General features: G+C 37.5%; 1 pseudogene; it reads right to left on the reverse strand.

The window, feature by feature from the left end:
• Window positions 1-17,069: 17,069 nt before the first annotated feature.
• On the reverse strand, window positions 17,070-18,058 carry LOC120222836 (annotated as a pseudogene).
• Window positions 18,059-20,804: the final 2,746 nt, after the last annotated feature.

A 20,804-nucleotide genomic window follows, 5' to 3' on the forward strand; every position in this document is an offset into this window, starting at 1 on the left:
GCTTCTCATAGATGGCTTTGATGATGTTTAAGTAAGTTCCTTCTATCCCAACTGTCTCGAGGGTCTTTGTTAAGATGGGATGCCGTATTCTGTCAAATGTTTTTTCTGTATCTATTGACAGGATCGTATGGATTTTTTATTTTTTCTTTTGTTAATGTGCTGTATCACATTGATTGATTTGTGAATATTGAACCACCCCTGTAACCCAGGAATGAATCCCACTTGATCTTGGTGGATGAACCACCCCTGTAACCCAGGAATGAATCCCACTTGATCTTGGTGGATGAACCACCCCTGTAACCCAGGAATGAATCCCACTTGATCTTGGTGGATCATTCTTTTTATGTGGTGTTGGATTCGATTTGTAGCAATAGTTTCTCTGATGTCTTCCATGCCTTTTTCCAGCCCAGTGATTAATTTTATGACTATTGTTCTAAATTCTTGTTCAGTTATGTTGCTTATATTTGTTTAGAGCAGTTCTTTAGTGGTCATTTCTTCCTCGAATTTCTTTAGAGAAGAGTTCTTCCATTTAATCATTTTGGTCTCTTGTTAGTTTTTTTTTTTAATATTTTTATTTATTTCTAGGAAAGAGAGAGAGAGAGACAGCGTGAACAGGGGAGAGTCAGAGAGAGAGGGAGCCACAGACTGAAACAGGCTCCAGGCCCCGAGCTGGCAGTCAGCACAGAGCCCGACGTGGGGCTCGAACCCACGAACCGCGAGATCATGACCTAGGCGAAAGTCGGACGCCTAACCGACTAAGCCACCCAGGCACCCCTGTCTCTTGTTAGTTTTAAAAGCTTGTTATGCCCTCTAAACCTGCAAGTACTACTGTACTAAAGAAGGCTCTTTGACTCTCCAGGGCCTATCCATTCAGGAATTGTCCTTTGAATGGTGTCTCTCAGTCTCTCTTGTTGAGACTTTGGTTATTTTATTCTCCTACTCGTAGTGGTATTTGGGACTCTCCACCATGTGACTTTGGCTTGTTTCCTGAGGTAGCCCTGGAAAAGAAAATGGACACACAAACATAGAGGGAATAAAGGCACACAAATGCACAGACAAGTCCAACAAGCCTGCAAAGTGAAAGGTGGGGGGAAAAGGGAGAAAAAGGGGGAAAAAAGGAGGAAAAACAAATAATAAAAATAAAAATATAAAAAATAAAAAACCCAAAAGACAAAAGACAGTCTAAAAACATAAAACCAGAATTCCCAGCTCATGTAAACAGCTGGGTGTATGCAGTGCTGACGGAAGAGCATATACAAAGAGAGAGATGACAGGGTGGGTAGGAAGCGAAATTGGAATAGAAATGACCAGAAAGACTAAGAGGCTTAATTCAGAGAGAGAAAGAGGAAAATATGGTAAGAGGTGAGGAGAAAGAAATGAAGGTAATGTTACTCAGAGAAACTATATAGTCTGATTACTATAGAGAGAGAGAGATACAAAAGTAGCAGTGAGAGTTGGAGCCAAGATGGCGGAGAAGTAAGGAGCTCTGCACATTTCGTCTGCACTCATCTTTCAAACAGAGAAGGCCTGAAGTCGTTGGACACTGAGCCACAGGAGTTTGGGAAGAGAAAGAGACAGAGTACACTGGGAAGGAAACCTCATAAGTGCGTGAAGGCGAACTGGGGAAGATAAAAGCTGGATGGGACCCAGAGATACAGTGGGAAGGGAGGGAACACGGCTTGCCTGTAGCTGAGGTGAATGATATACCGGCGAGTGGTGGTGAGCTGCTGCGAGTCCAGGGGAAAGGAAAGAAAAGCTGAGATTCCTCATAGACCTGTCCCTGGAGAAGAGAAAAACCTCGGCTTGGAAAGACAGTGTTTTTTAGCTCTGGCTGGGGTGCTACTTTAAAGTAGGTGCCCTGGTCCCAGAAGGCGCAAGGAAAAACTGAATTGCGGTGCGCCCAGCAGCATCCATGTTGGCGGCGGCCCAATGAACTGGCAGCAACGCCTTCGGAGGTGATACCAGGGCCTCGTGAAGCGGCATTTGCCCGTGACAGCGGCCCGCTGAAGCAGGTGCTGCGCACTGCAGGGACAAGGACTCTACAGACCTGAAGTTGCTACATTCCCTGAACACACTCGGGTTGTATCCCTGCTTGACCCCGGTGGATCTGAGGTGGCGACACTTCCCCCATCTCCACTCAACCCCCAGACAACAGGGAAGCAGTGACCTGCGGGACAGTTCAGGGCAGTATAACAAAGTCCGAAGACTGGGACCTGGAAACAGCTAGGATGTGGGGCATAGAACTCAGCCCACCTTGGCTACATCCTCAGCACAGGGATATTGTAACAAAGAAGAGATTTGCAACACTTGGTTGAGAATGGACTGGGGCGAGGTCATTCTCCCTGCAACCGCCAAGGAGGGGCTTCAGGGAGGCCATCAGACACGGTGAAGACAAGATCTGCCTACACCAAACCATGCCCATCCCCTCCAGATAGTTGTTTTGCTGTTGTAGCTGTTTTTACCTGACCCTGGGTTTGCATGTTCATTGGTTTTGTCTGTGCTTTTGTGTACCTATGTTCCCTCTGTGGTTGTCTGTTTTCTTTTTCCAGGCCTGCCGCAAGAAAGAAGCCAAACTACACATGGTGGAGAGTCCCAAATACCACTACCAGTAGGGAAACGAAATAACCAAACGCTCAACAAGAGAAACCAAGAGACACAATTCAAAGAATACTTCCTGAACAGACAGGCCCTGAACAATCAAAAGAGCCCTCTCTAATACAGCAGAACTTGCAGGGAACAAGTGTACAACAAAATTTTAAAAATAACAAAAGATAAAAAGCTAAAAAAAATGAAAAAACGGAAGAACTCTCCTCCAAAGAAACTCCAGGAAGAAATGACAGCTAGAGAACTGCTCAAAACAGATATAAGCACCATAAGTGAACAAGAATTTAAAACAATATTCATAAAATTAATCCCCGGGCTTGAAAAAGGCATGGAGGACATCACAGAAACTATGGCTACAAACAATATGGAACTTAAAAATAGTTATGGTGAATTAAAAAATGGGATAAATGAGATACATAATAAATTGGAGGCTTCCAATGTACGGATTGAAGACGCAGAAAGGAGAACAAGTGATTTAGAAGACGCTATTATAGAAAAAGAAGAACCTGAGAAAAAGAGAGATAAACTGATCCAGGAACACGAAAGAAGAGTTCAAGAGATCAGCGATACAGTCAAATCGAACAATATCCATACCATAGGAATTCCAGCAGACGAAGAGAGAGGGAAAGGTGCTGAAGGAGTCCTGTAACTAATTATAGCAGTGAACTTTCCCAACCTGGAGAGGGAAGTAGAAGTTGAAATTCAAGAGGCACAGAGAACTCCCCTCAGACGTAACTTGAATCGATCATCTGCACGACATATCATAGTGAAACTAGCAAAATATAAGGACAAAGAGAGAATTTTGAAAGCAGCTATGAGAAAAGGGCCCCAACATACAAAGGGAAACCTATCAGAGTGGTGACAGACCTATCTACTGAAACTTAGCAGGCCAGAAAGGAATGGCAGGAGATCTTCAATGTGATGTACAGAAAAAAAATATGCAGCCAAGAATCTTCTATCCAGCAAGCCTGTCATTGAAAACAGTAGGAGAGATAAATGTCTTTCCAAATAAACAAAAATTGAAAGAATTCGTCACCACTAAGCCAGCCCTACAAGAAATCCTGAGGGGGCTCTCTGAGGGAAGCGTTGCAAGGAGTGCAAGATACCAGAGACACCAACACAAGCATGAATCCCACAAAGGACACAATGACTCTAAACCTACATATTTCAATAATAACACTAAATGTAAATGGGCGAATGCTCCAATCAAAAGATATAAGGTAGCAGAATAGATTAAAAAAAAAATCCATTTATTTGCTGTCTACAAGAAATGCATTTTAGACTGGAAGATACCTTCAGATTAAAAGTAAGGGGATGGAGAAATATCTATCATGCTATGGGAATCAAAGGAAAGCTAGAGTAGCTCTCCTTATATCAGACAAAATAGACTTTAAAGTAAAGACAATAACAAGGGATGATGAAGGGCATTATTTAATAATTACAGGCTCTATCCATCAGGAAGAACTAACAATTATAAATGTCAAGCACCGAATATAGGAGCACCTAAAATTTTAAAACAATTAATCACAAACAGAAACAACCTTATAGATAAGAATGTGCTAATAGTAAGAGACTTTAATACTCCACTTACAGCAATGGATAGATCAACCAGACAAAAAATCACTAAAGAAACTGTAGACTTGAAATACTCATTGGACCAGATGGATCCGACAGATATATTCAGAACTGTATATGCAGAGGCCAGGAATTCACTTTCTTCTCAAGTGCGCATGGCACATTCTCCAAGATAGATAACATACTGGGACATAAAGCAGCTCAATAAAGATAAAATAATTGAGATCATACCAGGCACACTTTCAGATCATAATGCTTTGAAACTTGAAATCAATCACAGGAAGAAGTCTGGAAAACCTCCAAAAACATGGAGGTTAAAGAACAGCCTACTAAAGAATGAATGGGCCAATCAGGCAATTAGAGAAGAAATTAAAAAATATATGGAAACAAAAGAAAATGAAAATACAAAAATCCAAACTCTATGGGATGAAGCAAAGGCAGTCCTAAGAGGAAAGTACATTGCACTCCAGGCCTATTTCAAGAAATTAGAGAAAGCGCAAGTGCAAAATCTTACAACTCCCTAAAGGAACTAGAGGCAGAGCAACAAGAGCACCCCAAACCCAGCAGAAGAATAGAAATAGTAAAAATCAGAGCAGAAATAAGCATCATGGAGACCAAAGAAACAATTGAACAGATCAATGAAACCAAGAGTTGGTTTTTTGAAAAAATAAACAAAATTGACAAACTCTAGCTAGGCTTCTCAAAAAGAAGAGAGAGAGCACCCAAATAGACAAAATTATGAATGAAAATGGACTTATTACAACCAACCCCTCAGAAATACAAGCAATTATCAGGGAATACTATGAAAAATTATATGCCAACAAATTGGACAACTTAAGAAATGGACAAATTCCTAAACACACACTCACTACCAAAATTCACACGGGAAGAAATAGAAAACCTGAGCAGACCCATAACGAGTGAAGAAATTGAATCAGTGATCAAAAATCTCCCAACAAATAAGAGCCCTGGACCTGATGGTTTCCCTGGGGAATTCTACCAGACATTTAAAACAGAATTAATCCCAATTCTTCTCAAGCTATTCCAAAAAATAGAAATCGAAGGAAAACTCCCGGACTCATTTTATGAAGCCAGCATCACTCTGATTCCCAAGCCAGACAGAGATCCAGCAAAAAAAGAGAACTACAGGCCAATATCCTTGATGAATACGGATGCAAAAATCCTCAACAAGATACTTGCAAATCGAATCCAGCAGCACATAAAAAGAATCATCCACCAAGATCAAGTGGGATTCATTCCTGGGTTACAGGGCTGGTTCAACATTTGCAAATCAATCAATGTGATACATCATATCAATAAAAGAAAAGATAAAAACCATATGATTCTGAGAGATGCAGAAAAAGCATTTGACAAAATACGGCATCCCTTCTTAATAAAGACTCTCCAGTAGTCGGGATAGAAGGAACTTACTTAAACATCATAAAAGCCATCTATGAGAAGCCTTCAGCTAACATCATCCTCCATGGGGAAAAAGTGAGAGCTTTCCCCCTGAGATCAGGAACATGACAGGGATGTCCACTCTCACCACCGTTGTTTAACATAGTGCTGGAAGTCCTAGCCTCAGCCATCAGACAACAAAAGGAAATCAAAGGCATCAAATTCGGCAAAGAAGAAGTCAAACTTTCACTTTTCGCAGACGACATGATACTCCACATCGAAAACCCGACAGACTCCACCAGAAGCCTACTAGAACTGATCCAAGAATTCAGCCAAGTTGCAGGGTACAAAATCAATGTACAGAAATCGGTTGCATATTATACACCAAAAATGAAGCAACAGAATGAGAAATCAAGAAGCTGATCCCATTCACAATTGCACAAAAAACTATAAAGTACCTAGGAATAAACCTAACCAGAGATATAAGGGATATGAATGATGAAAACTATAGAAAACGTATGAAGGAAATTGAAGAAGACACAAAGAAATGGAAAAACATTCCATGCTCATGGATTGGAAGAATGAATATAGTTAAAATGTCATTACTACCCAAAGCAATCTACACAGTCAATGCAATCCCAATCAAGATTGCACCAGCATACTTCTCAAAACTAGAACAAACTATCCTCAAATTTGTATGGAACCACAAAAGACCCCGAATAGCCAAAGTAATACTAAAGAATAAAACCAAAACGGAAGGTATCACCATCCCAGACTTTAGCCCCTACTACAAGGCTGTCATCATCAAAACAGTATGGCATTGGCACAAACACAGACACGTAGACCAATGGAACAGAATTGAGAACTCAGAAGTGGACCCAAATTTATACATCCAACTAATCTTTGACCACGCAGGAGAGAGTATCCAATGGAAAAAAGACAGCCTCACTAACTGATGGTGTTGGAGAACTGGACAGAAACATGCAGAAGAATGAAACTAGATCATTTTCTCACACCACACACAAAGATAAACTCAAAATGGATAAAGGACTTGAACGTGAGACAGGAAACCATCAAAACCCTAGAGGAGAAAGCAAGAAACACCTCCTTGACCTCCACCGCAGCGATTTCTTACTTGATACATCCCCAAAAGCAAAGAATCAAGAGTAAAAATAAACTGTTGGGACCTCATCAATATTAAAAGCTTCTGCATAGCAAAGGAAACAATCCACAAAACTAATAGGCAACCAATGGAAGGGGAAAAGATAGTTGCAAATGACATATCAGATAAAGGGTTAATATCCAAAATCTATAAGGAACTCACCAAACTCCACACCTGAAAAACAAACAACCCAGTGAAGAAATGGGAAGAAGTTATGAACAGACACTTCTCCAAAGAGGACATCCAGATGGCCAACAGACACCTGAAACGATGCTCAGCATCCCCACTCATCAGGGAAATACAAATCAAAACCACACTGAGATACCACCTCATGCCAGTTAGAGTGGCTAAAATGAGCAAATCAGAAGACTCTAAATGCTGGTGAGGATGTGGAGAAACGGGCACCCTCCTACACTGCTGATGGGAATGTAAACTGGTACAGCCCCTCTGGAAAACAGTGTGGAGTTTCCTCAAAAAGTTAACACTAGAACTCCCCTATGACCCAGCAAGAGCACTGCTAGGAATTACCCAAGGGATACAGAGGTGCTGAGGCATAGGAGTGCATGTACCCCAATGTTCATAGCAGCACTCTTAACAATAGCCAAAACATGGAAAGAGCCTAAGTGTCCATCAACAGACGAATGGATCAAGAAGATGTGGTTTATCTATACGATGGAATACTACATGGCAATGAGAAAGAATGAAATCTGGCCATGTGTAGCAAGATGGATAGACCTTGAGTGTGTTATGCTGAGCGAAAGAAGTGAGGAAGAGAAGGACAAATACCATATGTTTGTATGTTTAGGAAGATTAGGAGGATCTTAACGGAGGACAAGGGGGAGAAGAATGGGGGAAATAGTGGGGGAGAGGGAGAGAGGCAAGCCATGAAAGACTCTTGAATACTGAGAACAAACTGAGGACTGATGGATGTGAGGAGGTGGTGGGAGATGGGCATGGAGGAGGGCACTTGTAGGGATGAGCACCGGGTGTTATATGGAAACCAACTTGACAATAAACTATTTGAAAAAAAAAAAAAAATTAATTTAATTTAAAAAACTTAAAAAAAAAGAAAAAAAAAGAAAACAGTGTTAAGTTTCCTCAGGAAATTAACAATAGAACTCCCCTATGATCCAGCAATAGCACTGCTAGGAATTTACCGAAGGGATATAGGAGTGCTGATGCATACACATGTACCCTAATGTTCATATCAACACTCTCAACAATAGCTAAAACATGGAAAGAGCCTAAGTGTCCATCAACGGACGAATGGATCAAGAAGATGTGGTTTATCTATATGATGGAATGCTACATGGCAGTGAGAAAAAATGAAATCTGGCAATATGTAGCAACATGAATGGACCTTGAGTGTGTTATGCTGAGTGAAATAAGTTAGGCAGAGAAGGACAAATATCATATGTTTGCACGTATAGGTTTATTAGGAGGAACTTTAACGGAGGAGGGTGGGGGAGAAGAATGGGCGAAAGAGTGGGGGCGAGGGACAGAGGCAAACCATGAGAGACTCCTGAATGCTGAGAACAAACTGAGGACTGATGGCTGTGTGTGTGTGGGGGGGGAAGCAGGGAGATGGGCATGGTGGAGGGAACTTGCGGGGATGAGCACTGGGTGTTATATGGAAACCAACTTGACAATAAACTATTTGTAAAAAAAAAAAAAAAAGAAGGAAAGAAAAGAAAAAGAAAGGTAGCTGTGGAGTTTTAGAATATTCATCTAGAGAATGGATTAAATGTTACTGTTTATGCAAACCAGTGACCAGAGTGCCCAGTCCAGCAGAGGGGAGGGATACAAATGAGACAAGGGAAAATATATCTGAATAGAAAGAATGTTCTAGAACTAATCACGGTAGTGCATCCATGTTGGTCTTGTTGCATCTGGTCAGTTTTAACAGGTGTGCTGTGATCTGCTTGTTAAATGAGAATTTATACTACTTCCACTAGAACCAAAGCCCTGCAGAACTCTCTACTCAGGAGACTTGGTGTGGGCAGGCGTTTCTGCTGGTGTTTTGGGGTGAAATGGACAAGAGTGCTGGGACTGAGGCAAGTGGTGACAGAGAAGGGTAATCCTAACAGAGTAAAGGGGTTTGGGGCCAGTTGTATCCATGTTAGGCAGCTAATGTTGGTGATGAGCTCCTTCCTGCAAGGGCTTTGTGTTTCTGTTTTAGGGAGGGGCAAGGAAGTGACACTCTGGCTTCTTTGTTCCTGGAGAAGCATCTCTGTGAAGGCTGCCTCTCAGGGGCAGGCTCCAAGAGGAGCAAATCTCTCATGTGTGCCCCAGGCATTCTTAAAATGTAGGTTTCTATGATTACTGCCGTTAAATTATCTCTCTGCTTCCTTTACAGGTTCAGCACGGTGCCCTCTGGGCTCTATTCCAGTCAAATTTTCTTCAATGTTTTGTTATTTTTTCTCTTTAGACTGGATAGTTTCAATTCACTTATATTCATGTCCTCTGATTCCTTTTTTTGTCTGGTTATATTTGTTGGTGAATACTATAATGATTAATTTTCTGTGTCACCTGGACTGGGTCAGAAACTGCCCAGAGATATTTGGCTAAACATTACCTCTGGGTGTATCTATTTTTGGATTAGATTAACATTTGAATTGGCAAAGTTAAAAAGATTACCTTCCTGAATGTCGGGGGGGCATAATCCAAACCATTGAGGGCCTGAACAAAACCAAAATGGAGGAAGGGGAAATTTACTTTCTCTATTTAATGGTTAATCTGGGACACAAATTTGCCTTTGGACTTGAATTGAGATTTTTATTGTCAGCTTTCTAGGTCTCAGGCCTCTGGGCTCAAAGTAGAACTACACCATTGGCTTACCCTGGCCCTCAGCTTGCAGATGGCATACTCTGGGACTTCTCAGCCTCCAATATTAGATTAACCAATATTAATACATTTTATATATATAATATCTTAATGGCTCTATTTCTCTGGAGAGTCTTCACTGATACAAAGACCTCAAATTAATTCTTCCTTTAATTTTATATTTTTATCTCCAGAATTTCTATTTGCTTTTTCAAAATGTAACTTCTAAATTCATGTTTTCCATTTGGTTATTTGATTCTCATGGTTTCCTTTAGTATTTTGTCCATTTTTTCTATTTGTGAATATTTAATAGAGTTAATTTAAAATCTTTTTCATAAGCACAATATCTGTTCTTCACAGAAAGTTTTAATTGATTTTTTCTTTTCTGTCAAGAATTCAAACATTTATTTCTTTTTATGCGTAATAACATTTTGTTGAAGTCTAGAAAATTAGAAAATTTTGGAAATTAGATTCTCACTCCTCCCTGGGATATGTTATAGCTTGTTGTAGATAAGATTTTAGTTTAGTGACATTTCAAACTTTTAAAATATTTTATATTAACTTTAAATTTTTCATTCCAGTGTAGTTAACATACAGTGGTATATTATTTTCAGAAGTACAATATAGTGACTCAACAATTTTATACATTTCCCAGTGTTTATCGTGATAAGTGTACTTTTTAATTCCATCACCTATTTCATACATCCCCCCCAACCCTTTGGGGAACTATTAGTTTGTTTCCTATAGTTAAGAGTCCGTGTTTTGATTTGCCTCTCTCTCTCTCTCTCTCTATATATATATATATATATATTTTTTTTTTTTTGCTTATTTGGTTTCTTAATTTCCACATATGGGTGAAATAATATGGTATTTGTCTTTCTCTGACTGACTTATTTCACTTAGCATTATACTCTGTAGCTCCATCCATGTTGTTGCAAATAGCAAGATTTCATTCTTTTTTATGGCTGAATAATATTCCATTTTATGTATATACCACATTCACCATCCATTCATCTACTCATGGACATTTGGTTGCTTCCATAATTTTGCTTTTGTAAACAATGATGCTAGTGCATGTGTACTTTTGACATATACTTCATGAGTTTGAGCCCCATGTCAAGCTCTGTGCTGACAGCTCAGAGTCTGAAGCCTGCTTCAGATTCTGTGTCTCCCTCTTTCTCTGTTCCTCCCCCATTCACAGTCTGTCTCTCTCAAAGATAAATAAACATTAAAATTTTAAAAGAAAAGTCTACAACAAACATCACACTTAATGGCAAAAAACTGAGAGCCTTTCCCCTTATGCCAGGAACAAGATAAGGATGTCCACTCTTACCTCATTCAGTCAGCATAGTACCGGAAGTCCTATCCACAGCTTAGGGTGTTAGTATCCATTGTCTATGCATACATCTATTTCTTTGAATGTATAGGCTATCTAAAATTTCCCATATATGCTGGAGCTTTAAAAGACTATTTCTCCATGCAACAACTTTGAAAATCTTTATTCTCATGTTTATTTTAGTCTCTGGACTGCTTGTATAAATGTATGAATGTATGTAGTATATTTTTATGTATATATTCTTACATATTCTAAAATTTATTTCTGAGAGACAGAGAGAGAGATACAGCATGAGCAGGGAAGAGTCAGAGAGAGAAGGAGACACAAAATCTGAAACAGGCTCCAGGCTCTGAGCTAGCTATCAGCATTGAGCCTGATGCAGGTATCGAACCCACAAACTGTCAGGTCATGACCTGAGCCAAAGTCAGATGCTTAACCGACTGAGCCATCTAGGCACCCCTTTTTTATTTTTAATCCAATTAACTTGACTCTTCTGAATATTGGATACTTGTTTCTAGGTGTTTTTTTTTTAATTTTTAATGTTTATTTATTTTTGAAAGAGAGAGAGAGACAGAGCATGAGCATGGGAAGAGCAGAGAGAGGAGACACAGTATCTGAAGCAGGCTCCGAGCTCTGAGTTGTCAGCACAGAGCTCAATGTGAGGCTCAAACTCACAGACTGCAAGATCATGACCTGAGCTGAAGTCAGATGCTTAAACTGATTGAGCCACCCAGGTACCCCTTCTTAGTTTTTTTTTTTTTTTTAGTTTTTATTTTAACTTCAGTTAGTTAACTTACAGTCTTATATTAGTTTCAGGGTACAATATACTGGTTCAACAACTCCATATAACAGCTGGCTCTCATCACAAATGTACTCCTTAATTCCCATCACCTATGTAACCCATCTGCCCACTCATCTCCCTTCTGGTAGCCATCATTTGTTCTTATAGAGACTCTGTTACTTGGTTTGCCTCTGTTTTATTTCTCCTGGCTCATTTGTTTTCTTTCTTAAACTCCACGTGAGTGATATCATATGGTAATCGTCTTTTTCTGACTGACTTATTTTGCTTAGCATAATACTCTCTAGCTCCTTTCATGTCATTGCAAATTACAGGATTTCATTATTTTTTATGACTGAAATATGTATATACACATATATTTGTTATGACATATATATATGATATCTAGATAAATAGATAGATATATAGATAGATAGATAGATAGATAGATAGATATAGGTATATATAAAGATATCTTTATATATTCAACATTTGATGGACACTTGGGCTGTTTCCATAACATGAGTATTATAAATAATGCTGCTGTAAACATTGGAGTGCATGTGTCCATTTAAATTAGTATTTTGTATTCGATGGGTAAATACCTAGTAGTGCAATTGCTGGATTATAGGGTAGTTATATATTTAGCTTTATGAGGAACCTCCATACTGATTTCCATAGTGGCTTCACCACTTTGCATTCCAACCAACAGTGCAAGAGAATTTCTCTTTCCACACATCCTCACCAACACCTGTTGTTTCTTGTGTTGTTGATTTTAGTCATTCTGAAAGGTGTGAGATGATATGTAATTGTAGTGTTGATTTGCATTTCTATAATGATCAGTGATGTTGAGCATCCTTTCATATGTCCATCGGCCATCTATATATATTCTTTGGAAAAAATGACTTTCAATTCTTCTGCCTATTTTTAAATGGTTATTCATATTTTGGATGTTGAATTTTATAAGTTACTTTTATATTTTGGATACTAACTTTATATCAAATATATCATTTGCAAATACTTTCTCACACATTAATTAAAAAAAAAGATAAGAACCATATGATCCTTTCAATACATGGGGAAAAAAAGCATTTGACAAAGTACAACAACCATTCATGATGTTAAAAAAACTTCAAAAGTAGGTTTAGAGGGAATATACCTAAACATAATAAATGTCATATATAAAACACACTCAGCTAATATCATCCTCAATGGGGAACAACTGACAACTTTTCTTCTGTGGTCAGGAAGAAGACAGGAATGTCCACTGTCACCATTGTTATTTAACACAGTTCTGGAAATCCTTAGCCACAGCAATTAGACAACAAAAAGAAACAAAAGGCATCCAAATTGGCAAGGACAAAGTCAAAGTTTGACTATCTGCAGATGACATGTTTTACATAGAAAACTCAAAGTCTCCACCAAATGATTGCCAGAACTGATACGTGAATTCAGTACAGTAGTAGGATAAAAAATCAAGATACAGAAATCTGTTGCATTTTATTTGCCAATAGTGAAGCAGTAGAAAGAGAAATAAAGGAAACTGTTTCATTTAAAATTGCATCAAAAACAATAAGATACCTAGTAATAAGCCTAACCAGGGACACCTGACTGGTTCAGTTTTAGGAGCATATGACTCTTGATCTCAGGGTTGTGAGTTTGAAGCCCTTGTTTGGTGAGATTACTTAAAAATAAAATCTTTAAAAAAATAAACCCAACCAAAGAGATGAAAGACATGTACTCTGAAAACTATAAAACACTGATGAAAGAATAGAAAAAACAAAAATGAACCCATGATTATATGGTCAATTAATCTTTGACAAAGCAGGAAAGAATATCCAATGGGAAAAAGACAATCTCTCCAGCAAATGGTTTTTGTAAAACTGGACAAAGTATGCAAAATAATGTAACTAGATCATTTTCTTACACCATGCACAAAAATAAATTCAAAATGGGTTAAAGACTTAAATGTGAGTCCTGAAACCATAAAAGTCTTAGAAGAGAACACAGGCTGTCACTTCTTTGACATTGGCTGTAGCAACTTCTTTTTTAAAATGTTTTATTTATTTCTGAGAGAGAGAGATATAGAGAATGAGCAGGGGAGGGTCAGAGAGAGGGGGAGACACAGAATCTGAAACAGGGTCCAGGCTCTGAGCTAGCTGTCAGCACAGAGCCCGACAAGGGGTTCGAACCCACGAACCATGAGATCATGACTTGAGCTGAAGTTGGACGCTTAACTGACTGAGCCACTCAGACACCCCATGTAGCAACTTCTTTCTAGGTATGTCTCCTGAGGCAAGGAAAACAATAGCAAAAATAAACTTTTGGGATTTCTTTTAATAAAAAGCTTGTTTACAGCAAAGGAAACAATCAACAAAACTAATAGGTAACCTATGAAATGAGAGAAGATATTTTTAAACAACGTATCTTATAAAGAGCTAGTATTCAAAATATATAACAAAACATAAAATTTAATTCACAAAAATGAATGGCCCAAATAAAAATAGATAGAGTTATGAATAGACATCTTTCCAAAGAAGACATACAGATGGCCGACAGACACAGAAGACAATATCACTGGTTATGGAGGAAATACAAATCAAAACTACATCATTACACCTCATACCTATCATAGTGGCTAAAATCAACAACACAGGAAGCAAGAAACATTGATGACTATGTAGAGAAAGGGAACTCTTTTGCACCATTCGTGGAAATGCAAAGAGGTGCAGCCACTATGAAAAACTGTGTGGAAGGTCTTCTAAAAGTTAAAAATACAACTACTCTATGATCAAGTAATTACATTACTATGTATTTACCCATGGAATACAAACTACTAATTCCAAGGGATACATAAACCTGATGCTTATAGCAGCCTTTTCTACAACAACCAAATTATGAAAACAGCTCAAGTGACCATCAATTGATGAATGGATAATGAAGAAATGGAATACAACCCAACCTTAAAAAAGAACAAAATCATGCCATTCACAAGGATATGGATAGAGCTAGAGAGTATTATTCTAAGGGAAATAAGTCAGTCAGAGAAAGACAAATATGCTATTTCACTCATATGTGCAATTTAAGAAATGAAACAAGTGAGTCAATGGGAAAATAAAGAGTGAGAGAAGCAAGCTGAGAAACAGAATCTTAGGTATAGAGAAAAAACTGATGGCTACCAGAAGGGAAGTGGGTGGGCAGATGTATTAAATAGGTGATGAGAAGTAAGGAATACACCTGTGATGGGCACTGGGTGTAGTACAGAAATGTTGAATCACTATATTGTACACCTGAAAATAATATTACACTGTATGTTAAGTGGAATTTAAATAAAAACGTGGAAAAAAAGAAAGAGTGTGCTTATATTGATGAGCACTGAGTAATATAAAGAATTCTTGAATCACTATATTTTACACCTGAAACTAATATAACACTGTATATTATCTATATGGAATTAAAATAAAATAAAATTAAATTGTGTATTCTATTGTTTTTGGATACAATGTTTGTTGGTTTGTTCCAACTTGTCTAATGTGTGATTGAAAAACACTGTTTCCTTATTTTTCTATCTGGATGATCTGTTCATTGATGTGGGGTTATAGTCCCCTATTATTATCATATTATGGTCAATTTCTTTCTTTTTGTCTGTTAGTATTTTCTTTATATATTTATGTCCTTGGTCTTCTACATATTGAAACAAAAGCCAAGCATTAAATCATAAATTTCTATGTATGCCAAGTCAGATATGATTGAAAACTAAAGAAAAAAAGACTTTTGAAAGAAAATTACAGGTGACCTAGTTACTGGACTAAGAAAATAGGAGCTTAAAAAATTCTAACATTTAATATATTTATGAAGAGAAATAGAAAAAAGACAAAATGAAAGAGAATTTTATCAGCGTATGAGATTTTATAAATAGAAATTAAATATATATTCAAAATCTGTAAGTTACAATATCAGACATTAAAATTTCTCTGGATGTTTTTAAGGTAATATGTAGACTTCTATAAAGTGTTTTGTAAGGGATGGAGAGAATATGTTGTTTTCAGGTTTATTAAGACCAAATGTAAAGCAGTAGGAACACTGTGAACTTCTAAATTGATATTTTTAATATTATGTTAATATTTTTAAGAATTATTTATAAGTGTAATGTCTGTTACTTTCTAAAAGTATAATTTGTTGTCAAAAAATGTCTGTTACTTTAAAGTTAAACAATTAACGCAGTGAAATTCATTTCACCTTGTGCATTAATCTGGGCTGCGATTATTTGTCTTCAGGCATCATTTTTGCAATATCTATACAACTTTAGTTAGGATGTGTGTGAATCCCAGAATATAATGAATGCTGGGGAAAGGGATGGGATAAGCAGGGATCTTTTGCTTTTGAAAAGTTATATCTCAAGCATGACAAATTGTTAAAATTTGACAAACGAATTTTCAAAAATAAATGAATAAACTTTATAAAAAAGAATTAGGGGCGCCTGGGTGACTCAGTGAGCTAGGCATCTGACTTTGGCTTAGGTCATAATCTCACAGTTCGTGGGTTTGAACCCCAAATTGGGATCTGTGCTGACAGCTCCGATCTTGGATCCTGCTTCAGATTCTATGTCTCCTCTCTCTGCCCTTCTCCTGCTCATGCTCTGTCTCTATGTCACTCAAAAATATATAAACATTAAAAAAAAGAATTAAAAAAGAAGGCACACTGAATAGGATTACAAAACTATACAGCCAAGCTATATCATTAGCTTGAAAATTATTAATGTTAATGTACCAACAAAAAGTAAAAATTGTGAAAATTAGTAGGAAAAAAATAATTCCCATAAAATCCATTAAAAATTTCCTGAATTTACTTCATTGTTTCTATTCACATATGGGCATTTATATTCTTTAATTTAGAAGGCGACATAATACAATTGCATGAGTTATATGTAATAAAATATAAAATAATATATGATTACCAGTTAGAGATTGCTGAAAGAAAATTTTATATACAAAGATTTTATGGAACAAGTGATCTTGATCTTTTTCAAGAGTGGAGATTTGGATAAGGGCATTAAGAGTGAATAGATGAATGAAAGGAAACACAGAGATGATGTTTTTTTAAATAAGAAACATCAGTCAATGAGTTATTTCTAGGATGACAATTGGTTTTAGACTATGCGTCCTGATACACTGAAGGTGCTCAGGTAGATGGAAATTATCTCTGTACAAATGTTATTGTCAAAACCCATGTAATTTCCCAAAAAGGCTAATGATAACATGTTAAGTTGTACTCAAAGAAAGCCTTGACTATGGAACTAGAAACAACTTTATCCCAGAAAACAAATACCAATATGCCTGAGTCCTAATACTTTTCTGATCCCTTATTATGTTACATCCAGTAGGACAATCCAATCAATGATAATGGCTACTTTTAATATTGAGTATGGGACACTTCTTAGAGTGACACTTTCTCAATTGCCACATCTTCCCATGCACTTCCTCAGGGCCCCCAGCACTTCTTTGTTCCTTAAACTGTAGATGAGTGGATTGAGCATGGGGGTCACTATAGTGCCAAGTGCAGCTGCAATCTGGTCTTGGTCAGGTGTGTGAGAAGAACTGGGTGTCATGTAAATGAAGATGGCTTGACCAAAATAGAGACTCACCACTGTCAGGTGGGAGAGGCAGGTGTCAAGGGCTTTGTTACTGCTTTTCCGAGAATTCATCCTCAGAACAGTGAGGAAGATGAGAGTGTAGGAGACCAGAATAAGAAAAAATGGAACCAGGAGAAACACAATTGTTGATACAAATTTTACCATTTCATAGGCTGATATGTCCACACAAGATAACCTCAGGATGGCAGGCATCTCACCAAAGTAATGATTAATTTCCCTGGAACCACAGATATGGAAATTCATTGGGTAGATGGTGTGTACAAGGGCTGCAAGGGCTCCTCCAATCCAGGCTGCAGCAGCCATCTATAGACAGGCCTTGGGATTCATGAGAATTGTGTATCTCAGGGGGTAACACACAGCCACATAGCGATCGTAGGCCATAACCGTCAGCAAGATGCACTCAGCAAGACCAAGGGTGAGGAAGAGAAAGAGCTGAGTGGCACATGCAAAATAGGAAATGTTCTTCCTCCCTGTGAAATAGTTGGTAACTATCTTGGGGACTGCGCTGGAGATGTAAGCCAAGTCAATGAGGGACAGCTGACTGAGCAGGAAGTACATGGGGGTGTGGAGGCGGGAGTTCACCCAGATGAGGAGGATTAGTATGGAGTTTCCAGTAAAGGCAATAGTATAAATAAAAAGGAGGAGGAGGATGAGAAGGTAGGGATAACTGAACCAGGGAAAGAGCCCCAGGAGGATAAAGTCAGTTGAGTTTTCATTCTTCTGCTCCATGTTTTAATTTAAATGCTTTATCCAAACTGAAAAATTGGAAAAGCAAAATTATATAACAAAGGATGTGGTGCTTTCTTAAAATAATTTAATGTCAGTCAATACTCACTTCTTTGTACATTTACAGCTAAGGCTTTAAAACACTACATTTCATAAAAAAATAAATTGAAAAGAAAACTCCATCAAATCAAAACATCTCTACTTAGAAATTAGTAGTGTCTTATTCTAATTTGGTTGCTTTGATTTGGTTAAATAAATATTTAGTCCCTTTGGTAATAATTACTAATTTGACCATTATCTTCCCCATATATTTAATTTTTTAATGTACTCTAATCTGTTGACATTCTTGTGTTTTTCATATTGCTTACCTGAATGTCCTGTTCTGTTCTCCTCCACTCCAGAGGATCTCAAGCTTCCCTTGCGACCATTTCACAGGTTTTTAAAAGAAATTTGAATTGCCAACCAAATGAGATAGGTTGCTTATTCTATTTTACATACTACCTTAATTCTTATTTTTTTAGTTTTCCTTTTAATTCTCATGCCTAACCTTCATTTTAAACTTCCTATGTTCACTTGAGTATTTTCCTTTATGAATGAACAGCCTAAAAAACAGCAGTCATATCTCTTTGTTAATCTTTCAGTTATTCATTTCTCACAGAATAAATATTTCTTCAAAATACTTTTAAGGTGTTGATTAAAATCCTGAAAATAAATTTTAATATCCAATCTTCGTAAAAGTGGTGATGACACTAATGACAAATGAAGATATATCCTTTTTGGTTGATGAGAAATGTGTCAAATATTCAATTCCTGGATCAATGAGTTGATTACGTTTGTAAACCCCGATGGCCCACATGCAATATTTTTTCTTTGTAAAAACAATAATGGGAAAATTTGATTTTATTATCAATAATATACATGAAATATTTTTTTTTAATTTTTTTAATGTTTTTTATTTATTTCTAGGAGAGAGAGAGAGAGACAGCGTGAGCAGGGGAGGGTCAGAGAGAGAGGGAGTCACAGACTGAAACAGGCTCCAGGCTCTGAGCTGGCAGTCAGCACAGAGCCCGACGCGGGGCTGGAACCCACGAACCGCGAGATCATGACCTAAGCGAAAGTCGGACGCTTAACCGACTAAGCCAACATGAAATATTTTATTTTATATCAAATTGTACACTCTTATGCCTTTCATTATTTGAAATAATAAAAAAATATCATTGTATAATGTCCATTTGTCAATGGAAAGAGAGCAATGTTCTCAGTGTCATTCAAGGTAGAGTCACAATAAGCTTGTGGCAGAACTTTGGCCCTGGAATGGGGTACCTGGGTGGCTGTCAGTTAAGAGTCTGACTTCAGCTCAGGTCATGATCTCATGGTTCATGGATTCGAGCCCTGCGTAGGGCTCTGTGCTGACAGCTCAGGGCCTGGAGTCTGTTTTAGATTCTGTAGCTCCCTGTCTCTCTGACCCTCCCCTGCTCACTCTGTCTCTCTCTCTTTCAGAAATAAATAAAAACATTTGGGGCGCCTGGGTGGCTTAGTCGGTTAAGCGTCCGACTTTCGCTTGGGTCATGATCTCGCGGTTCGTGGGTTCGAGCCCCGCGTCGGGCTCTGTGCTGACTGCCAGCTCAGAGCCTGGAGCATGTTTCAGTCTGTGACTCCCTCTCTCTCTGACCCTCCTTTGCTCTCTCTCTCTCTCTCTCCTAGAAATAAATAAAAAATATTTTTAAAAAAACATTAAAAAATAAAAACAAAAGAACTTTGGCCCTGGGGAAATTTATTTTCTTAAGTTACCAGACACTCTGTGTACCTCTGAGATCCTGGTCTGCTTTTCTTGGGCACTATCCTTCATTATGTTTCTCTAGTTTCCTTTGTTTTTTGACATAAAGGCTTTCCCTACAGTTGTTAGTTCTTCAGGGAGTGAAATAATGGGAGAATATTCTTGAAAATAATGTCTCACGGTCCTCAATAATTGTCTGTAAAATATGACATTATGTCTATCAGTATAACATTCAGGGAGTGTTATTAACCTTGGTGGATTCAAAGAAATACAGACTATGAATGAGAAATAGACATAAACATTGCAAAATATTTTGCTCTAGGAATGATAAAGCATCAAGCATTGTGCCTGGCATCTAACTGATGACTAGTTTTTAAGTCTCTGTGCTTATATGCAAGCCTCTTTTAAGTGTAAATTAATAATCTTGCACATTAGCAAATTAGGCCTATAGACATATATATTGTATATTAAAATATTGTAATATTTTATATTCATTACATACTATTACATTCTCTTTGATTTAGGGCTGTGGAGTAAAAATGATATTTGTTATTTTGTTAGGAAGACCTTAGTTCAATCAATATCTTTGTGACTTGGAAATCAATGAATACCTCTAGGATTTAGTTATTTCAAATGCAAAAGGAAATGTTAACTTACCTGATTTATAAGGTCTGCTCTTGCCTTCTTCAAAATTATAATTAGTCAGTACGTATTGATAAAATCATCGGGCACATACACTGAAACAATGATTCAACAATAAAATATGCATTTAGCCAGATACAGACTCTGACTAAATACTGTACAAGCATTATATTATAAAAATTTTTGCAAAATATTTTTTGTCAAAATACATGTTTCGTCTTCAAATGGTCAATATAGATTTTCCATGATTTACTCAAGAAATAAAGAAAAACATAATTTTGTATATCTTAAAGTAATGGCATTCTTTTATTTTCTTCTAAGGAAAGTTTC

The sequence above is a fragment of the Hyaena hyaena genome, unplaced genomic scaffold (genome assembly GCF_003009895.1).
Source record: "Hyaena hyaena isolate Hyena2069 unplaced genomic scaffold, ASM300989v1 scaffold_916, whole genome shotgun sequence".
Lineage (NCBI taxonomy): Eukaryota > Metazoa > Chordata > Mammalia > Carnivora > Hyaenidae > Hyaena > Hyaena hyaena.